General features: G+C 40.2%; 1 pseudogene across 1 annotated transcript; it reads right to left on the bottom strand.

Moving 5' to 3' along the window:
- Positions 1 to 21,678: 21,678 nt before the first annotated feature.
- Positions 21,679 to 22,237, bottom strand: LOC307052521 (large ribosomal subunit protein uL22-like; annotated as a pseudogene). Its single transcript has one exon. The product of its transcript is annotated as a large ribosomal subunit protein uL22-like (transcript).
- Between the last annotated feature and the right edge of the window lie 1,564 nt (positions 22,238 to 23,801).

Below are 23,801 nucleotides of genomic sequence, written 5' to 3'. Positions count from 1 at the left end.
AAGATTTATTCTCTTCTCCTGTGATTTGATGACTATCTTTAGTGTTGTGTCTGGATTCCTTTTTCTTTTTTGTGTGTATATCTATAATAGATTTTTAGTTTGTGATTACTGTGAGATTTTGTATAGCAGTCTATCTATCTGTGATTATTTTAAGTTGCTGATCTCTTAATTTCAAATGCTTTTAAAATACCCTGCATTTGTACTCTCCTCCCCCTCATGATTACTGTTTTGATACCATATTTTACATCTAATTGTTTTGTGTATCCCTTAACTGAAAAAATATGGAACACTTCATGAATTTGCATGTCATCCTTGTGCAGGGGCCATGCTAATCTTATCTGTATCGTTCCAATTTTAGTATATGTGCTGCCGAAGTGAGCACTAAGAGAGGAACATTTAAGGAGAAATTTCCAAGACTGGGCATGATAACCAGAGAGGGCCCTCCTAGGTGAGTTAACATAGAGGAGAAGGGAAGATCTGCTTATTTGGTGACTAGCACAAAAGGAACACAAAAGACAAGTTTATTTGCTCTTCATTTCCCTTAGGCAGACCCATAATATATCACACCTAAAGGTATCACACATAAAGGTATCACAGGCCTTTTGTGTGCAAGGCCGGCTGAGCCTTGAGAGGACAAAGCACAACACCAACATCTGGTTACCATATCTGGCAGGGTCAGAAAATGGCTGAGATACCACCTGGAGGGCCAATGTGGCCATTTCGGATGATAAAACTCTCACTGTCCCTGGCACCTCTGTGATTTGATTGGACTCCCTAGACTGATAAGAGCCTCCCAAGGTGGAGGGGCTGTGAGTCATCTGGCTGCATGTCTTCCTGTCTGCCCTCCTCCCAGCTCATTGACTGGGTTGAGTGCTTAACCGTCACAGTCCTGCTGAGAAAACTGCAAGCTACTCTCTGTTCTCCTGCTCTTTCCAGCACAAACACACGGACCCACTCCTAATAGGAGATGAGCTCCAAGAGTTGCAGCAGTAATCTAATCTATTGATTGCACTTTTCCAGTGGTCTTTCCTGAGAAGACACATTACTGGGATAGCAAGCTGTGGAACTGCTGATGTTTGCAGGAAACAGAGCTTGGGACAAGGTATCAGCACAGACTGAAGGGCCATGTTGTGGAAGCCAGTGTCTCATGGGTGCCTACACCACTTCCCTGGGCCTCCCTGCCCATGAGGGCCCATTGGTGACCTGCCCTTTGGGGGTTTTGACTGGTACCAAATGCGCACATGCTCACTGCATCATACTTAAAGCACTTGAAGCTCAGGCACTGTAAGTGACAAGGCAGGGGAGAGAGAAAGAGGTGGGATAGGGGGTTTTGCCCACTCACAGCTTCCACCAGCATCCTCCGAAGTTGCCTGAAATAAATGTTCAATCTATATAGCTGTTTCTGGCTTTGTAAATGCAGTTTCAAAATAAGTCCCTTAAAACTTCTTCCAACCATAAGGCTGACCCTGAACCCCTTCTGGAAAGAAATTCTAAACTGGGGGACAACTTGGGACAGAATTCTTCTCTAAGAGAAGTTTTACAAATTAGAGTAGTCTATTTGACATCACTCTATCTACCAATATCTGATTCCTTTTGTATTCCAGGCATACGAAAGACTGCACTTCTCAGTTTTTATATTCCTTGCAGTTGGACAGGGCCACATGACTTGTTGTGATGGCCAATGTAATGGTGCACATCATTTTCAGGCTGAGACAGTGAAACGCCCATGTGTGATTCTCTAGGCTCTTTCTTGCACCACTGAGGCAATCATGGAGAAGGCTGTAAGTTGAGATGGAAGGTCCAAAAAATTTAAACAGCCTGGACAACTCAGTCACCATGCAGAGGACAACCACCCTAGAGATCTGCCTGGGCCCACAAAGGTCTTTTCATGAGAGAGAAATAAATTTTTGTTGCATAAAGCCTTTGAGATTTTGGGGTTGTTTGTCATTGCAGCATAACTTAGCTCATCCTTACTAATATAAGAAGTAATGTTCAATGGAGTACCTGTTAATTCTCCTCTGATCCCATCTTTCCCCTCCTCCAGCCAGGTACTATCCTCCAAGCTGGACCTCTCTCTTCCAATCCTCTCCAAGCCAGATACCCCTCCCAGGCCTTTCTTCCACAGACTCTGCTCAGTTGTAGAGTTTATGCTTAACCACCCAAATCTTAGGACACTGCAGACCCAAGAATCTTTCTCAGCCAGATTGGCTTAAGCAGGAAATTCTGCTGAAAACTCATGTAACTGTTTCATGAAATAAACAATTTTAAGCTCCATGGAGAATTAGTTTGGGTATCCAGGAAAGAGACACTATTTGACTCTCTTCACTTAATAAGTATCTTTACCTGACTCAGTTGGAAAGTAGGTCAAGTCTGTCTTTACTAGGTAAATATAAGAACTACTTTCCCTATTTCCTGACACCTATAAGTCAGTCTTAGGACTTAAAATGTTGGTGTAAAAATAATTGCTTTTTTGCATTTCCCTGGTGGCACAGTGGTTAAGAATCCGCGTGCCAATGCAGGGGACACGGGTTCGAGTCCTGGTCCAGGAAGATCCCACATACCACGGAGCAACTAAGCCCGTGCACCACAACTACTGAGCCTGCGCTCTAGAGCTCGTGCTCTGCAACAAGAGAAGCCATCTCAGTGAGAAACCTGTGCACCGCAAAGAAGAGTAGCCCCCGCTTGCCGCAACTAGAGAAAGCCCGCGCGCAGCAACAAAGGCCCAACACAGCCATAAACAAACAAACAAACAAACAAACAAACAAATAAATAATTGCTTTTTCTTTTTCTGTAAAGTTAACATCTAAGTGCCTGGAGGCTCTGCCAGTGACCCAAACATGAAAGCTCAAGCATTCGCACAGAAGGATGTCTCCTTGGCCAAATAAGATGCCTCCTTGGCCCAAAAGTCAGGCTTGCAGGCTTGTAAACTGCTTCATCAATTTGTCTGGAACTTGGCACTGCTGTGCCATGACTGCTGGGAAGAATGCTAGGAACTAACTGGCTCTCCATTCTCCCTGATCGCCTCTGAGCCGAGCCAAACAGGATAAACAAAACAATGGATCCTCAGATGGGCTGTAAGAAATCTTCTGAGGTCGCCTTTGAAGTTAGTGAAGTAGGCATCACTTGGATGGTATGTCTACTTGCTATTTTAACTTATTTAGAAGCAAGTAACAGAAAATCTCACCACAGAGGCTTGAACAAGTAGCAGCTTAATTGCTAATTTCTCTTTGGTTTGATGTTTTAGAGCCTCAAAGTCCTTCTTGAAGGTAAGAAGTAGCCCTCAGAGAGCACTAGAATGTTATCCCTGGTCCTCAGGACATAGGACCTTTTTATCAGCTATAGAGAGGTTGGAAAGCAGCTGTCAGAAAAGTCTCTGTGGATTACGTGCAAGGCAATGATGCTGATTTTACTGTCTGTAAAAGACACTGGTAGTTGCCTCAGTGCCAGAACCTGCTAGTTATCTATCCAATATCCTATGTTCCTCTTTCCTTCCTTCTGTAATTATTTTGGGGTGGCAATATGTCTAGTGATAAATCATACCTAGCTAAAGCCAATCTTGACAACACTGTTTCCTGTTTTCTCAGACTCACAGCTAAGGATGGTCTCATTATGACCAATGAGGTATAACGATAAGTTTGCTAGGGAACCTTTGGGAAAATATTTGTATTTGTAATGAAATGGACAAGCATGGCTGGCACTAAATCCTGCCTTAAATGTAAAGATAATGCTTAGTGATGTAGTAGTCATTTTGTGATCATTAGGCGCCAAGCAGGAGGGAAGTTCCAAGAAAAAGACTAAGATGCTAGCTAGCTTTCTCCCCCCAAACTTCTGCTTCTGGCTAAGATGGAATAACAGGGATCAGGTTTACCCTTTTACCTGAAATGAACATAAAAGAGGACAAAATATATGAAATGACAGATTTCAAGACCCTGGGACATCAGGCAATGAAAAAGTGATACATAAGAGACTGGGGGAAAAAAATGAGAGCCCTATGATTGCCCCAGATTCCTGCCTTGACAAGAGTTTCTAGGCTGTGGAACGGGGAGCAGGAATCCAGGCAAAGCCCAGTGGACATCCTGAATTGAAATGACAGAGGAAGAATCTGAGGAATGGCAGCTAGGTTTGCAGGACAGGGTACCAGAGAAGAGAGAGCTATACAAAGAGAGAAATCCAGAGATCTGCAGAGGGTTCTCCTTGAGTTTCAGCCAAATACTGATCAACACGTGCATGTAAGAAAATTACCTAAGGCTGGGCAGAAAAACCAAATGGATTATGGTATGTTGCCTGACCACATGGAAGTAAATTAGAAATTAATATCAGAAAGATCTGTGGAAAATCCCTAAATATTTGGAAATTAAACACTTCTCTAAATAACCATTATCAAAGAACTCAAAAGGAAAATTAGAAAGTAGTTTGAATTGAAGAAAAAAGAAAACAACACATCAAATTTTATGGGATGCCACTAAAACAGTACTTAGGGGGAAAGTCATATTACTAAGTATCTATATTAGCAAAGAAGAAAGATTTTAAACTAAATGATCTCAAATCAGTGGTCTAAGCTTTGATCTCAAAAAAAAAAACAAAACCTAGAAAAAGAGCCAGTGAGACCCAAAATAAGCAGCAGAAAGGAAATAATAAACATAAGGGCAGAAATCAATGAAATAGAACACAGAAAAAAGAGATCAATGAAACCAAAAGCCAGTCCTTGGGGCAGATCAATATATGTAACTGATAAATGTTAATAGGGAAAAAAAGAAAGAAGACAAAAGTTACCAATGTCAGGAATAATAAAAGTAATATCACCACAGATTCTACAGATATTAAAAGGATAATAGTGAAATATTATGAATAATTTTATGGAGTAAGCTTGATATCTTAGATGAAATGGAAAAATTCTTTGAAAGACCCACAGAAAAGCTCATTCAGAAAGAAATAGGGGGGCTTCCCTGGTGGCGCAGTGGTTGAGAATCCACCTGCTGATGCAGGGCACATGGGTTCGTGCCCCAGTCCGGGAAGATCCCACAGGCCACAGAGCGGCTGGGCCCATGAGCCATGGCCGCTGAGCCTGCGCGTCCAGAGCCTGTGCTCCGCAATGGGAGAGGCCACAGCAGTGAGAGGCCCACGTACCGCAAAAAAAAAAAAAAAGAAAGAAAGAAAAGAAATAGGGAGGCTTCCCTGGTGGCGCAGTGGTTAAGAATCTGCCTGCCAGTGCAGGGGACACAGGTTTGAGCCCTAGTCCGGGAAGATCCCACATGCTGTGGAGCAACTAAGCCCGTGCGCCACAACTACTGAGCCTGTGGTCTAGAGCCCGTGAGCCACACCTACTGAAGCCTGCATGCATGAAGCTCATGCTCCGCAACAAGAGAAGCCACCGCAATGAGAAGCCCGTGCACCGCAACAAAGAGTAGCCCCTGCTCGCCTCAACTAGAGAAAGCCCGCACGCAGCAGCAAAGACCCAACTCAGCCAAAAATAAGTAAATAAATTTATTTAAAAAAAAAAGAAATAGATAACCTGAATAGCTCTATATCAAGAAATTGAATTTATAGTTAAACATGGTCCACATGGCATTGCTCATAAATTCTACCAAACATTTAAGGAATATTAATCCTAGATAATGTTACTATAACTCTAAGAAAACTAATCCTACAGAAACTCTCCCCCCAAAATTGAAGATGAGGAAAATACTTCCTAACTCTGTTTATGAGACCATATTACCCTGAGACTAAAACCAGATAAAGACATTACAAGAAAAGAAAACTAAAGTCTAATATCCCCCCTGAATATAGATGCAAAAATTCTAAACAGACATTAGAAAGGCAAGTTTGGTTTAACATTCGAAAAATCTGTCAATGTAATTCACCATATAAACAAACAAAAAACCAAACAACTTTATATGATCATCTCAATAAATGAAGAAAACATTTAACAAAATTCAGCATCCATTCCTGATATAAACTCTCAGCAAACGAGGAATAGAAGGAATTTTCCTTAACCTGATAAAAGACATTTACAAAAATGTACAGCTAACATCATACTTGATGAAAGACTGAATGCTTTCTTCCTAAGATCAGGAACAGGACAAAGAAGACGACTCTCAACACTTCTATTCAACATTGCCCTTGAGGGCAGTGCAATCAGGCAAAAACAAAAAATCAAACAGAAAAGAAATAAAAAGCATCCTGATTGGAAAGAAAGAAATAAAACTCCCTATTTACATACAACATGATCTGTAGAAAACCCAGTGTAATCTACAAAAAAGCTTCTAAAATGAGTAAGTGAGTTTGGCAAGGTTGCAAGATACATGCACAACCTATAAAAATCGACTGTATTTCTATATACTAGCAATGGACAACCAGATATTGAAAAATTTTTAAATAATACCAATTACAATAGCACAAAATTTACAAAATACTTAAAGATTAATCCAACAAAAATGTTCAACATCTGTACAATGCAAACATTATTGAAAGAAAATTTAAGACACAAATAAATGGATGGATCAACAGTGTTTATGGGTCTGTTACAATGCCATTCCTCCGCATTCTGTAGATTTCATGAATCTCAACCAAAATCCCAGGAAGCTGTTTTGTAGAAATTGACAAACTGATTCTAAAATTCATATTGTACTGCAAAGGACCAAAACTAGCCAACTATCTTTGAAAAAAATTGTTGGAATTAAATTACCTGATTTCAAGACATTACAAAGCTACAATAATCAAGACTGGGTGATACTGGACTTCCCTGGTGGTCCAGTGGTTAACACTCTGTGCTTCCACTGCAGGGGGTGTGGGTTCGATCCCTGATTGGGGAACTAAGATCCCACATGCTGTGCAGTGTGGCCAAAAAAATCAATAAATTATAAAAAGACAGGATAATAGTGACACAGATAAAGTGACACAGGATAATAGTGACAAAGAAATTGGATAGAGATACCAGAAATAAGTCCACACGTATATTGACAACTTATTTTTCACAAAAGCAGTTCACTATAGAAGGATAATCTTTTCAACAAATAATGCAGACTCCTAGGCATATACCTGGAGAAAACCATAATTCCAAAAGATACATGCACCCCAATGTTCATTGCAGCACTATTTACAATAACCAGGACATGGAAGAAACCTAAATGTCTATCAACAGAGGAATGGATAAAAAAGATGTGGTACATATATACAATGGAATATTACCCAGCCATAAAAAGGAACAAAATTGTGCCATTTGCAGAGATGTGGATGGACCTAGAGACTGTCATACAGAGTGAAGCAAGTCAGAAAGAGCAAAACAAATATTGTATATTAACACATATATGTGGAATCTAGAAAAATAGTATAGATGAACCTATTTGCAAAGCAGAAATAGAGACACAGATGTAGAACAAACATATGGACACCAAGGGGGGAAATGGGGGTGAGATAAATTGGGAGATTGGGATTGACATATAGACATTACTATGTATAAAATAGATAACTAATGAGAACCTACTGTATAGCACAGGGCAAAAAAAAAAAAAAAAAAAAAGAAGGTACAATCTGGTTGTAGGACATGTATTAAGATAATCTTAAAAATGCATTCCAAAAAAAATGCATTCCAATATACAGTAGGTACAGACAAATACTGTTTGATTCCACTTATATGAGGTACATAGAATAGTCAAATTCATAGAGTCAGAAAGTACATTGGTAGATGCCGGGGGCCCAGTGGTGGAAGGAGGTGAGGAGGGGGAATGGGGAGTTAGTGTTTAATGGGGGCAGAGTTTCAGTTTAGGAAGGTGAAAAATTCAGGAGACGGATGATGGTGAGAGTTGCATAACAATGTGGATGTACTTAGTGCCACTGAACTGCACAGTTAAATACGGTTAAAATGGTATGTTTTATATTATGTGACTTTTACCACAATAAAAAACATTAAACAAACAAATTATGCTGGAATAATTGAATATCCATATACAAAAAGAAAAAAAAAGGTGGAGTCTGAGCCATACCTCATACTATATACAAAATTAACTCAAAATAGATCATAGATCTAAATGTAAAATCTAAAGCTACATTAAAAAAAAAAACTTCTAGAAGAAAGTGTAGAAAATCTTTGTGACTTTGGGTTACACAAAGATTTCTAGATACGACACTAAAAGCATAATTCATAAAAGAACTTATAAATTGAATCTTATCAAAATAAAAAATATCTGCTTTTTGAACAACACAGTCAAGGGAATGAATAGGTAAGCACATACTGGGAGAAGGTATTTGCAAATCACATATCTGATAAAAAAAACTTGTTTCCAGAATAGAGAAAGAACTTTCAAAACTTGATAAAAAGAAAACAAAAATCCAATAAAGAAATGGCCAACATTTTGGACAGACACTTCACCAAGAAAATACATGGAAATAAACACATAAAGAGAACACTGTTAGGGAAATGCAAATTAAAACCACAGTGTGATACGACTATACAGCTATTAGGAAGGCTAAGATTAAAAAAAAAATGACCATACCAAGTGTTGGCTAAAGGATGAAGAACTGGAACTCTCATACTGTGCTGGTGAGAAGGTAAACTGGTGGAGCCATGTTGGAAACAGCTTGGCAACTTCCTTAAAAAAAAAAATTTAGACATTTACTTACCATATGATCCAACCATTCTATTTCTAGGTATTTACCCAAGAGAAAAAGAAATATATGTCCACACAGAGATTTTTACACAAAGATTCATAGCAACTTTATTTGTAATAGTCAAAAACTGGCACCATACCAAATGCCCTTCAGTAAGTAAATGGATAAACAATCTGTGATGCATCCATACAATGGAATACTACTCAGAAATAAAAGGAATGAACTATTGATATAATGCTACAACATGGATGGATCTCAGAATAATTATGCTGAGTGAAAGAAGTCAGATGAAAAGAGTACATACTGTTGATTCTATTTATATAAAATTCTAGAAAATACAAACTAATCTATACGGACAGAAAGCAGATTAATGGTTGCCTGAGGAGTGTGGGGAGAGACAGGAAGGAAGGATTATGCAGGGGAAGGAGGAAACTTTTTTTTTTTTTTTTTTTTTTTTTGCGCGGGCCTCTCACTGTTGTGGCCTCTCCCGTTGCGGAGCACAAGCTCCGGACGCACAGGCTCAGCGGCCATGGCTCACAGGCCCAGCCGCTCCGCGGCATGTGGGATCTTCCCGGACCGGGGCACAAACCCATGTCCCCTGCATCGGCAGGCGGATTCTCAACGACTGCGCCACCAGGGAAGCCCAGGAGGAAACTTTTGAGGGTGATGGACATGTTCACTATCTTGAGAGTTGTGATGGTTTCATGGATATATACAAATGTCAAAATTCATCATATTGTACATTAAAATTATGTGGACTCTATGTCAATTATACCTCTAGAAAGCTGGGGGGGAAAAAAGATGCTATCCCTGATGTTGTTAAGCCATTTAGTCAATGGCCGCTTATCTTCAAATCATTAATTATGAAAAAAATCTAAATAATTAACCCCAAATAAGTAATTTTTCCTGTATTTGAAGCTGGAAGCAAAATTTACTACTATATCTACCCAACACCTTGGCTTACATAATAAAAATTACAGCATATTAAAGCTTGAAGGACTTTGGGGATTAGCCATTAAAGTCTTCCCAACAACCAGCAGCCCCCCTTTTTTTTCAGCTAAAGGAATTAGAAACCCAGAAACATGGAGGGACTTGCTCAGATCTGTTAGGAGATCGATGACAAGAACCACAGTATTCAGAGTCCCAAATTGGGGCTCTTTCCAGGATGCCATACTGTGGTCTGCCGTTTCAATTTTTTTGGTTTCTAAATTTTGTTTCCTTAAAACCACAAAGAGGAAAAAAAAAACAGAGTGGAATTTAATGCTTACAAGTGGAATTACCTAAAGGAACGGTTGTATGTTTTATAAATGAGGCAACAGAGTCTTGTGGAACAGGAGAGAAAGGTGATATTTTCTCCTAGAGTCACAGAGCAAACATTAATTAAACACTGGTCTCTTGAAGCAAGTAAAGGAAAATGACATCACTTGCCCCAACAGTAATTCTCAAGTGCAGACTCACTTCCAGGAGTCAGCGTCTGCCTCGGCTAACTGCCCCTCTGAGCTCGCCTGGCTGGAATAGCAGCCGGCATTTCAGTCCTGAGGTTTCCAAGGGTACTCACATGTTAAAAGTGAAGTGTAAAAATTCAGTCATTTTGTGTTAGTTGACATTTTTAAAATGGCATGGCTTTTTTTTTCTTGGTAACTTAAAACTAAATTTGTTTTAGATTAGGCTTACTCATGAAGCGTGGAAAGTTTATTTTATTCCTTAGATGTTCCCATCTTTGAGCAAAGGCCAAACAATGAAAATTCTAACTGAGGTAGAAGAGGAACATGAGTATTTCATCAAATCATGGGTGAATGAGAACCTTCCTGGCTCCACGTGCTATCAATATCCTGTGTCTCAAACAAAAGTTAGGAACCTTAGCCTAACTATCTGTGTGGTTAACTTTATTTCTCTAGAGCATAGCACCAATGCACATATTGCATAGAACTTCCCGGTGGAGGGAGGATGATTTCTACTCACTATTCTTCCTTTACCAGAAAAGTGACTTCAAATCTGGGCTCACAGGAGATGTTGGAGAGGCATAGTGACTTGGGGAAAAGTTATTAGAATGATTAAATTTTGAAAATTATAAATGAACTCTGAGAAAAAATGAAAGGAATTGCAATCACTCAGCCTCCATGACAAGTTCAGAGGATATTGAATCTCTACCTTGTATTATTTCCCAGCCTTCCTGTCCAACTCTTGCTGGAATTGCTCATGACATTAATTACACCGTATGGTGGACACTGATATTTGTCCACTCGACATCCATTCCAGTTTCTTCCTCATAAATAGAATCGCCGTTTTGTTAAGGCATGGCAATGTGCCCAGCAAAATTACTCTTCACATTCCCTTGCAGCAAAGGGTACCCATGTGACCCTCATCTGACTAACGAGACCTGAGCTGGGAGTTTCTGGGAAAGCTTTTTTCCCTATCCTCCACAACTGCTTTTATGACACATGGACAGGAAGGCTGGAGGCACAGCAGCTACCTGGAGATACAGGTAACCAGCAGAAGGAAGACATACCAGTTAGCCAACTGCCTTCCTGAAATTCTGCTAAGATGTTTCTCAGGCATCTCAATCTCAACGTGCCCAAAGGGGAACTCGGGATCTTTCCATTTTGACCTTTAGGATTTCCTATTTTGGTAAATGGCATCACCACTCCTGCTGTTATGATTGTCAAAAACCTGGACGGTATACTTGACTCACTCCCTTCAAGCCAAGTCCCCATAATTCTACCAACCAAACATTTTCTTTTTTTTTTTTTTTTTTTGCGGGATACTTGTTCCCCAACCAAAGATTGAACCTGGGCCCCCTAGCAGTGAAAGCACCAAGTCCTAACCACTGGACGGCCAGGGAATTCCCCCAACCAGACATTTTTCTAACGGGGTCCTTGTTTTCAATTGTTTTTCTCATTGTGACAAAGTACACATAAAATTTACCATTTTAACCATTTTAAAGTGTAAGTTCAGTGACATTTAGTACATTCACAGAGTTGTGCAAGCATCATCATTATCTAGTTCTAGAAAGTTTTCATCACCCCCATCCCCAAAGAAACTCCAGGCTCATTAGGCAACAATTCTTATTCTCCCCTACCCTTGGCTCCTGGCAGCCACTTATCTATGGTCTCTATGAATTTGTCTATTCTGGATATTTCATATAAATGAAATCATACAATATATGGCTTTTTGTATCTGGCTTCTTTCACTCAGCTGAATGTTTTCAAGGTCCATCCATGTTGCAGCGTGTATCAGTACTGTATTCCTTTTCATGGCCAAATAAATTCAAGCGTGTACATATACCACATTTTGTTTGACCATTCATCAGTTGAGGGACATTTGGATTGTTTCTACCTTTGGCTACTGTGAATAGTGCTGCTATGAACACTTATGTACAAGTGTTATAACACCTGTTTTCAATTTTGGGCGGTATATATTCCTAAGAGTGGAATTGCTGGCTCATGTGGTAATCTATGTTTAACTTACTGAGGAACTGCCAAAATTTTTTAATAGTGGCTGTACAATTTTACATTCCCACCAGAAACTGGAGGGTTCCAATTTCTCCACATCCTCATCACACATGTTATTTTCTGTTTTGTTTTAATTATAGCCATCCTAATGATTGTGAAGTGGTGTCTCACTTTAGTTTCGACTTATATTTCCCTAGTGACTAATGACGTTGAGCATCTTTTCAAGTGCTTGTTGGCCATTTGTATACCTTCTTGCGGAAATGTCTGTTCAAGCCATTTGCCCATTTTTTCATTGGCTTGTTTGGTTTCTTGTTGATGAGCTGTAAGAGTCCTTTATACATTCTGGATATTGGGCCCTTATCAGATATATGACTTTTGAATATTTTCTCCATTCTGTGGGTTGTCTCTTCACTCTCTTGGTAGCGTCCTTTGATGGACAAAAGTTGTTATTTTGATGAAGACGAATTGATCTATGTTTTTCTTTTGTTCCTTGTGCTTTTCATGTCTTTCATCCACTCTTGTGTCCTTTAACCCATGCCCAGAGAAGGATAATATTTTAAACACTTAAACCTGATTTTCACTCCCCTGTTTAAACCTTCAATAATTTCCCATTGCACTTAGGATAAAGTCCAAAATCCTCTCCATGGGCTACAAGATTCTGCATCATTGGGTCCCTGTCTTTCTCTTTAATCTCATTTTTCCACATTTTTCCTTTCTTTGCCTTTTATTTCTCAAGTATGACAGGCCCTCTTTAGTCTCAGGACTTTCTTACATGCTAATGTTCCTGCCTGGAGCGGGTATCCTCATCCCTTCTGTATAGCTAATTTTGCTAATTCCAATTCATCCTTCAGGTTCAATGTCACCTCCTCAGGAAAGCCTTCCTTAACCCCTTGGCCCCAAACTTGTTCCAGCCTGTGAGAGGTGGAGTTTTGCAAGCTGGCTGTTAAACAGCCATGATTAGAAATGGAATTATGTAAACACAATTAAATAAATTATATTAAACAAATGTAATAAACACTTGGGACTCATTACATCCTAATTTCTTTTTACCTTTACTATTATCTATATTCTCTTGAGGAAATTCTCTACATGGAAATAGAATGTAATGGCCTGCTATTGTTCATCTTCTCCCAACTTTTCCTTGATGACAGGGATAGCTTGACTGTCATGGTGGGAGTATTTGAGCAAAGGCTACAGATCAGGTATTTTTTTTGGAGTGCCAGTGTTAACATTTACCAGCACACTGTCACCAGTCAAATCTGAGTTCTGTGATGCAATTTCACATTATGTAGAGGCTTAAGATAAATTATACATTGTGAACTCTGAGCAGGAGAACCGTTATCATACTCCGTGCTAGTACTCCTAAATCCCAGGGGCCATACAGCTCACATTCTACACTCCTGTGAAGGTAATTAATTGGAAGTGATTACCATAATTATGTACTCTGATTTTTAAAAAACACCCTGAAAAATTTCCGGTTATACTTTGCAGATTCCACACTTGGTTTTATCTCCACTGTCTTCTGAAATCCCACTAAAATAATAGTAAAGGAGGAAAAAAAGCCATAAATGAGAGCCATAAATCTCTTGATTGCCATTCAAGAGAATGGAAATGGAGGTAACTGAGACAAGATAAATCAAAAGAAAACAGTTTGGAGGAGCTGGAGTATGTTAACTGACTTATCAGACCAAAGAAAACAGAAACCAAAGCCTGCAGGTGGGGAAGCCAGCAAGAAAGTAGTTCATTTGCTCAGAACCCTGAAAAGCCTTAGGAATCTGAAAGCAGGGGTGAAGAATAGGGCTGAAACTGGAAGATTGATTGAATACATGGGACCAGTGAGCCTCCTAGATTCCCTTCCTCAACCAGCATAGGCAGATGACGGCCTCTCTGCAATATGTCAGGAAACTCAAGATTGACTCCTGAAACTGAATCAGAGAGGACCTGGCTTAGGGGACCCAAGTAGGGCTGAGACACCATACTGAAATTGGGTGAAGGTCTGCAGATGAAATGGGAGAGCTCCCAGCCTCCTTCTCCTGCTTCACTCTTAGAACACCAGCAGCCAGACACATATAATCCATGCAAGAGATTAGAGGTTTCTAATCCAGAGACTGACCAGCCCAAGATGGATACTGACAAGTGTATGATAGGGTAGGGCCTTGCTTGATATCTCAGCCGTGGCTCTCAAACTTGGCTGCACACTGGAATCACTTGGAACGTTTAATATATACAGATACCTAGGTTCCACTTCCAGAGATCTAATGTAATTGGTCAGAAGAACAGCCCAGGATCAGAGCTTTTTTACATTGCCCCAGGGGACTTTAATGCTCAGCCAAGACAGAAACACCAATGAAACCTATGGGTCAATAGCTTCTTCTAAGTGCTTCATTTCTGATCTTTTCACAAACCAAGTTTTAGGTTTGATTTTCTCTATTCTTTGCCCACTTCCTACTTATTTCATTGATTTGTCATCTTATTTCCTTTCTTCTGCTTATTTTGGGTTTAACTTGCCCTTCTTTTTCTAGTTTCTTAAGTGGAAATGTAGAGCACTGATTTTAGACCTTTCTTTTTTCCTCAAAGGAGCATTTAATGCTATAAATTTCCCTTAAAGCACTGCTATATAGCTGTGTCCCACAAATGTTGATATATGGGTTTTCATTTTCATTCTGTTCAAAATATTTCCAATTTCTCTTGTGATTTCTTCTTTGACTTCTTATTTAGAAATATGCTGCTTAATTTTCAACTATTTGGGGTTTTTTTCCAGGTACCTTTCTGCTACTGATTTTAAATTTAATTCTATTGAGCAGAGAATATGCTTTGTGGCATTTTGATCCTTTTGAATCCATTGAGACTTGTCTTATGGCCCACAATATGTTCTACTTTGGTGAATGTTCTATGTTCATTTGAAAATAATGTGTACTCTGTCGTCGGGTGGAATATTCCATAAACATCAATTAGGTCAAATCAGTTGAGAGTGTCATAAAATTGTTTATACGCTGACTCATTTTCTGTCAACTTCAACTATTCATTATTGAGAAAGTATTAAAATCTTCAACAAAAATTTTAACTTTGTCTACTTCTCCTTGAAGTTCCAAAAGTTTTTGTTTCATGTATTTTGAAGCTATGTTATTGTGTGCCTACATGCTTGGAATTGTTATGCCTTCTTGACAAATTGTTCCCTTTATCATTATGAAATATATCTTTTTGTCCCTAATATTCTTTGTTCAAAGGATATTATTTTATCTGAATATACTCCAATACAGCCCCCCCCGCTTTCTTATGATTAGTAATTGCATGGCCTACCGTTGCCCATGATTTCAGTTTTTAAAAATAATTAATTAATTAATTAATTTTGGCTGTGTTGGGTCTTCGTTGCTGCGTGTGGGCTTTCTCTAGTTGTGGTGAGCAGGGGCTACTCTTTGTTGCGGTGCTCAGGCTTCTCATTGCAGTGACTTCTCTTGTTGTGGAGCATGGGCTCTAGGCACGCGGGCTTCAGTAGTTGTGGCACGCGGGCTCAGTAGTTGTGGCTCATGGACTCCAGAGCGCAGTCTCAGTAGTTGTGGTGCACAGGCTTAGTTGCTCCGCGACATGTGGGATCTTTCCAGACCAGGGATCAAACCTGTATCCCCTACACTGGCAGGCGGATTCGTAACCACTGCGCCACCAGGGAAGCCCTCCCATGATTTTACTTTTAACCTATTTGTTTTTATACTGTAAGTAGGTTTCTTATAGACAGCATATAGATGGGTTGTTTTATAAGATTTAAAGATTCTTTTGATGGCATGATACAACACAGTGACACTCAGATAGCTGAAAGGCAGAACTCTGTTACTTACAGGTCCAAAGGAGAGCAGGCTGCCAGTCAGTGCCACACAGGGATCTGCACCAGGGGTAACAGCAAGTTGGAGCTGTAGAAGACAGTTTACGTATGGTAAGTTGCATGGGGTTGGCTAGGGTTTTCAGGTTCCCAGTAGATTGGCTACTTGAAATAATTTCAAGGGCTCTGGGGCACAGGGGCTGTCCCAAGTTGTCTGGTGTCTGGCTGCTGGTCAATTAGGGCTGGTGTATGGTGGCCAGGAGTGTGAAAGCCCCTAAAAAGGAAGTGACTAGGGTGTGGATTTTATCAGCTGCTCAAGAAGGGGAACTGACTGGCCTCTAGCCAGAGTCTCAAGATTGGGTCAAGACAGCATTAAAAAAAAAAAGCTATATGACATGGATTTTTCTTCCTTCCCCCACAATCAAGTGTGATAATGTCTACATTTAATTGGAGTGTTTAGCTAATTTTCATGTAATTTGATTATTATTATGATTCAGTTTAAATCTATTATCTTGTCATTTGTTTTCTTTTTTTTAAAAGATTTTTTGATGTAGACCATTTTTAAAGTCTTTATTGAATTTGTTACAATAATGCTTCCGTTTTTATGTTTTGGGTTTTTGGCCACCAGGCATGTGGGATGTTAGCTCCTGACCAGGGATTGAACCCGCACCCCCCTGCATTGCAAGGCAAAGTCTTAACCACTGGACCTCCAGGGAAGTCCCTTGTCATTTGTTTTCTACATTGTTATTTGTTCCCCTTTCCCTCCTTTCCTGCCTCCTTTTAAATTAATTTAGTATGTTCTATGATTCCATTTAATCTCCACCATTGGTTTAATAGATATACCTCTTTGTTGTTTTTAATTTTTAAATATTTGCCCTAGGGTTTACAGTTTATGTCTTTAACCTATCACAGCCTCCATTCAAATAAAAGTATATTTTAAGAAACTTAAAACAGAATATTCCCATTCTCCAGAAAAACAACCATTCTTCATGCTACTGTCATAGATTCTACTTTAATGATGTTTTAAACTCCACAATATGTTTCAATTTTTAGAAATTTAATTATCCTTTAAAGAAAAATTTTAAATTAGGAAACCATGTCTTCTATAATTATCTACGTATTTACAGTTTCCAGCATTCTTCATTCTTTTGTGTAAATCCAAATTTTCATTTGGTGTCAATTTACTTCTACTTGAAGATCTTCTTTTAACATTCTTTTGTATTGCAGGTCTGCTGGCAATGAATTCTCTCAGCTTTTGGTTGTTTGAAAAGCCTTTATTTTTATTTATTTATTTATTTTTGCGGTACGTGGGCCTTTCACTGTTGTGGCCTCTCCTGTTGCGGAGCACAGGCTCCGGACGCACAGGTCCAGCGGCCATGGCTCACGGGCCCAGCCGCTCCGCAGCATGTGGGATCCTCCTGGACCAGGGCACGAACCCATGTCCCCTGCATCGGCAGGCGGACTCTCAACCACTGTGGCACCAGTGAAGCCCTGAAAAGCCTTTATTTTAAAAAGGTATTTCTGGGCCTCCCTGGTGGCGCAGTGGTTGAGAGTCCGCCTGCCGATGCAGGGGATACGGGTTCGTGCCCCGGTCTGGGAGGATCCCATATGCCGCGGAGCGGCTGGGCCCGTGAGCCATGGCTGCTGGGCCTGCGCGTCCGGAGCCTGTGCTCCGCAACGGGAGAGGCCACAACAGTGAGAGGCCCGCGTACCACAAAAAAAAAAAAAAAAAAAAAAAAAAAAAAAAAAAGGTATTTCTGATAGATGTAAAATTCTAGGTTGAGCTTTTCTTTCTTTCAGTGTGGCTTGTGCAGTTTCTAATGAGAAGTCTGCTTTAAATTTTATCTTCGTTCTCTGTGTACAGTTTGCTTTTTTCCTCTGGCTGCTTTGAAGATTCTCTCTTTTTTATTGATTTTTGGCAATTTAATTATGATTTTCTTTGTTTCTTTTACTTAGATTTCATTGAGATTCTTGGATCAGTGTGTTTATAGTTTTAATCAAATATGAAACTTTTTTGACTATTCTTTCCTCAAATATTTCTCTTATAACCCCTTCCCCCATTGCATGTATGTTAGCTTGATATTGTCCCATGGTTCACTGAGGTTCTGTTCAATGTGTTTTTTTTTTTCCACTCTGTGTTTCAATTTGGGTAGTTTCTATTGCTACATCCTCAGGTTCACTGATCTTTTCTTCTGCAGTATCTAATCAGTTAATCCCAACCAGTATATTTTTTATTTCAGATATTTTTCATCTCTAAAAAACTCCCATTGATCTTTATATATCTTTCATTTCTTTTCCCATCAGGTCCAGATTTTCTGTTATATCCTTGAGCATATGGAACATATTTATAACAGCTGTTTTAATGTACTTGCTGCTCATTCCATCACCTCTATCATTTCTTAGTCTGTTTTTAATAACTGATTTTTCTTCTAGTTAAGGGCCCCATTTTCCTGCTTCTTCATATGGCTAGTCATTTTTGACAGGATGCCAAACATTGTGAATTTTATGTCACCAAGTGCTGGTTTTATTTTCTTTCAAAGCATGTTGAACTTTTTCTGGTAGGCAGTTTAAGTTACTTGTGGATTAGTTTGATCCCTTTGAAATTCGTTTTTTCGCTCTTTTAAGGGAGTTCTAGAATAACCATTATACTAAAGCCAATTTAGCCCCACTTTTAAGTCAAGGTCCTTTTGGGATCTCTACTGAATGCTCCAGGTAGGTATTCAATGAGACCTCTCCACTCCAGTGGGTACTTGAAAGGATTTCAGCCCTGTGAGACCTGAGATTTATCTCATAGCTCTATTTCAATTATTCTTTCCCATTGTTGTCCAGTGGAATTTCACCATATGCATAAGCAGATTGGTGCTCAGCCTATCAAGAGAGACCCTATGCAGATTTCTGGATGTCTGTGTAATTCCTGCCTTTTAAGTACTCTGCCCTGAAAATTTTAGCCACCTTGACCTCTCTAGACTCCAGTCTCTGTTTAGGTTTCTCCTTCTTGTCCCACAGACTGGGTATTGTCTCCAGGCAGAAAACCAAGATGGTAGTGAGGCTTACCCCACTTGTTCCCCTTTCCACAGGGATCACAGTTCTGTGCTGCCTGTTGTCCAATGTCTGGAATTAGTTTTTCCCTATTTTTTTTCCAGTTTTCTAATTGTTTTGGTGGGAAGGTACTTCTGGATCATCTTCCTTTATTATCAAAAGATAAGAACAAGTAGTTGCCTCACTCTTAAGTTTGAGTTTCCAGCAATGGATTACCAGATTGAGGGAACCTCCACTATGAAACAGAGACTAAAACAAAAAGGAGAAAAGGAACCAAAGAAAGCACACAATGCAGGGAACAGAAGAAAATGTTAATATAATTAAAACCCTCAAAAGGATCTGAGAAGATACTCCATTGCTGAAACCACAGAATGCCATAAAAATTTTTTTTAATTCAGAGAATAAGGTTTTTATTTTTTTATTTTTAAAAGGGGTTGATTTATTTTATTTATTTATTTTTGGCTGGATTGGGTCTTTGATACTGTGCGCAGGCTTTCTCTAGTTGTGGTGAGCGGGGACTGCTCTTCGTTGCGTGGTCTCTAGGTGCGCGGGCTTCAGTAATTGTGGCACATGGGCTTAGTAGTTGTGGCTTGTAGGCTCTAGAGAGCAGGCTCAGTAGTTGTGGCGCACGGGCTTAGTTGCTCTGCTGCACGTGGGATCTTCCCAGACCAGGGCTCAAACCTGTGTCCCCTGCATTGGCAGGTGGATTCTTAACCACTGTGCCACCAGGGAAGCCCAAGAATAAGGTTTTTAGAATTAAAAACATGCTAGCAGAAATAAGAATGTCACTAGAAGATGACAAGTATTGTATCAAAAATACAATAGAGGAAATGTTTCAGACAGCTGAACAAAATGACAAGGAGATAGAAAATATGAGACAAAACTGTTACAAGGTTGATCAAGACAGCCCAAATTTTCAACCAAGAGGACCTCCAGAAAAAGAATAAAAAAGAAAAAAGGACAGGAAATTATGAAAAAGGAAAAGAAAATTTCCCAAACTGAGTCGTATGGACCTCTAGATTTAAAAGGACCACTAACTGCCCAGTTCAATGAATTAAAAAAGATCCACACCAACGTAAATTGTGACAAAATTTCAGGACACCTGAGTGAAAGAGAAGCCCTCAAAAGCATACAAAAGATTAGGAATTAGAATAGCACAGAGACACAGGAAGTTAGAGGACAATGGGCAAATGCCTACAGCTTCTGAGAGGACAGGATTGTCACCTGGAATTTCATACCCTGACAAACTACCAGCTACATGTGAGAGTATAATGAAGACTTTTTCAAACAGGCAAGGCAACAAAAATTTTATGTTCTATTCATTCTTTCTCATGAAACAACAGAAGCATGTGTTCCATCAACTCAGAGTGAAAAGATACAGGGTCTAGAAAATGGGAAACTCAAACAGGAGACTGTAGGAAGCCCCCAAACAATGCTGAACGGAAGCTGCAGGGTTACAGTTGTACAGAAGCCGAGAGATCAGTCAGTGCAGGTCACAGAGTAGGACAACTCCAAGGGATTGTTTAAAAAAAGGGGAGGGGGACCCATTATTTACTTGATATGACTGTCCTGCAAAGAGCATGATTTAGTGTTATTTAGAAGTATGAAGGCAAATATGAAAAAATACAATGAGAAGATTTGAAAACTGTTCTTCTGGGTAGTGGGAATTGGAGATCAGGAGGACCTTGGGGAAGTGAATATTATTTTTGGGTTTTTTGTTTTGTTTTGTTTTTTTGCACTACGCGGGCCTCTCACTGTTGTGGCCTCTCCCATTGCGGAGCCCAGGCTCCGGACGCTCATGCTCAGCGACCATGGCTCACGGGTCCAGCCGCTCCGCGACATGTGGGATCTTCCCGGACCGGGGCACGAACTCGTGTCCCCTGCATCGGCAGGCGGACTCTCAACCACTACACCACCAGGGAAGCCCCTATTTTTGTTTTAATCCTGTATTTCTATTTGATTTTTAAAATTGTATTCATGTAATTACTTCAATACAGCCAAAAAAAAATGTAAAAGGTAAGAGGCCTAGAAATTGAAGTTCACAAATACCAAACCTACTCCTGGCTCAAATTCTTCCCTGATACGCTAAGGGATGTGAGTGTGATTGCTGTGTGAGGTCAGAGCGTGGGGCTCGGACTCCAAGGGGTCACCTCAGGTCCAGAGCACAGTTTTCCAGCCCTTCAGGTCTGGACCTAATATAGAGGGATGCTGGACCCCCTGAAAACTGGCGTACCATGTGAATTTATGAGAGGCTGTGGCAGAAGCCCAGTTTAGTAGTTTATAGTGAGAAATGCAACTGCCCAGGATGCTTGGAAATCCGTGTAGCAAGTCTGCACATCCTCTTTCTTTAATAGAGAAACATACTCCAGAAGCCCAATTACATTCAGAACGTTGCTTGATAAAGAGGGACTCAAAGTGAAGGATGTTACACAGTCCTCAGAAATATTTCAGTAAGATCACAGTAGCCTGGTAAGTCACGCTGCTCCTTTAATAGCTACCGAAGATCAGCGAACTTTTTCCGTAAAGGGCCAGATATTCAATGTTTTCAGCTTTGCAGACCATTTCTGCTGCAAACAGTTAATGCGACAGTTACAGAGGAGCCACAGATGGCACGTAAACAACAGCGTGGCTGTGGCCCAACTTTATCTGGATCCATGCAGACGAGAGCTTGGTTAGCCCTGCCTGTTAGACCTCTGTCCCCTGACAGTCTGAGAGACTTACAAATTCTTTTTCTTACTTTTATTTGCATTTATATTTTTGCGGCATTTATTCCCAGGCCGTAAGGTTTTGTTTCTTCAGTTTCTTCTGGGATATCTTTTTCTTCTGGGCAATCTCCTCTTCTGGTTTAGTAACAATCTGCTCTTTTTCAGTAAGGATCATCTCAACGTGGCAGGGAAAGCTCACATATGGGTTGATCCGACCACGAGCTCTGTAAGTCCTGCGCCGCATCTTGGGGGCTTTATTCACCTGGATGTGCTCAATGACCAGAGAATCTACAGCTAAGCCCTTAAGTTCAGCATTACTCTCTGCATTTTTGAGCACGTGCAGTAAAAATTCAGCACTCTTTTTGGGCCACTGACCCCTACGTCCAGCCCCAGTGTTTGGCCTGGGCACACCTACCAACCCCACCATTGTAACGACGACGGAAGGGCACACATTGCTTCTTTAAAGTGACATCCTTCAGATACTTGGTGGCTTTTCAGATATGCATACCCTTAATGGCCTGGGCAGTTTCACGAGTGTTCTTAAAGTGAACATGAAGATTTGAACCTCTTGACTTGCATGATTTTGTGGGGTTTTCTGGGTCAAGTGAATAGCGAACCATTTTTAGAGGTAACCTCAGGCCGCTTACCGGAAAAAGGAGACTTACAAATTCTTATTCTCTGATTCTCCTTTCTTTAACTTTCTTCATTTCAATAATCTCATAATGTCTTTAACCTCTGAGACTAGAGAAAAATTGATCTAGTTTTAGTTCTAAATGATAGCATCTGGGTTAGGTAAAGGAAACATCTTAAGGTCAATAGTGGATCAGCCTTCATATCAGCTTGCATCAAAGTTATTTGGGGGACGTTTTTCACAGAGGCAATGGGGCATACCAGTGAGAATGTAAGTTCTCCTGTCTTTCAGAGAGCAGAAATTCCTTCCTTCCTCTCTTCCCTCCACCTCCCCTCCCTTGTTTTAAGCCTCTATAGTTTTGGTCAGCATTGCTAGACTTTTCTTTACCTACATGGTATACAGATCTTTTTGAGATACATCATTATAAGCACCATGTGATATGCAGCTTTCCTCTGAAATGTGTTTGCAGTGTTTGTGTTCATTGGGAGAAAAGGCTGCCAGTATCAAGTGTGAACCAGTGTTGAGCTGAGTTGTACAACTGGTGAGCTGCATTCACAGTCATTTAGGCTCCTTCTGGAGGGAAAGCACACAGCACACACTGAAGGGTGTCTGGGCCAACCCTTTCTAAGATGCTTCCTAGACCCTGCTTCAACCTCATGGGAGGGCATGATGCTATTCCTAAATGATAAAGGAAAGTATTTTCCTTATCCCCTCGGAGTTACAGAGCCCATAACCCAATGCCAGGCACATTTTCAGAGGAATGGCAGAGGGCCAGATAATTCCGGAATGGTAATTGCTCACTTGTCCTAACCCCCAGTATTAATTCCACAAACCAGCTTGCTTGGGGTTTTATCCTGCGATTCCCCAGGATATGTTTTTTGTTTTTTTTTTGTTGTTGTTTTGTTTTGTTTTTTTTTTCAGGATATGTTTTTGAACCACTTACTCTCTTTTAGAAATTCATGTCTTATTGATCCAGAGCACTGGCTTCTCACGGATCTCCGGGCCCAATGAGAGTTATAAATTTGAAGGAGATTTCGGCCATTCATGTACTCATTAACAGGCCAGCTACTCTGGAAAAATAAAATTTCATCATTTAAGAAATATTTTACACCCTCTGTGTGCCAGGCACTGTTCTAAGTGGTAGGAACTTCGCTGTTAACAAAACAAAAATCTGTGCCTCGCTCTAGTAAAACTTAAGTCCTATGTGGTGCAGAGTGAGGGAACACACAAAATAAACGAGTCAGGTGGTGATGAGAGCTAGTAACAAAAATAAAGTAGGACAAAAGGATAAACATCTAGGGACTTCCCTGGTGGTCCAGTGGTTAAGAATCCACCTTCCAATGCAGGGGACGCAGGTTTGATCCCTGGTCAGGGGATCTTGGAACTTTTCTGTTCCAAGTCCAAGGGATTAATGGATGCCAAATAGACAAATACAGAATATGAGAACTAAGATCCCACATACCCATGCGCTACAACTAGAGAGAAGCCTGCAGTGAAGAGCCCATGTGCCCTAACGAAGACCTGGTGCAGCCAAAAAACAAAAAAACAAAAAA

The sequence above is a fragment of the Hyperoodon ampullatus genome (genome assembly GCF_949752795.1).
Source record: "Hyperoodon ampullatus genome assembly, chromosome: 4".
Lineage (NCBI taxonomy): Eukaryota > Metazoa > Chordata > Mammalia > Artiodactyla > Ziphiidae > Hyperoodon > Hyperoodon ampullatus.
This window is presented reverse-complemented; position numbering and strand designations above follow the sequence as displayed.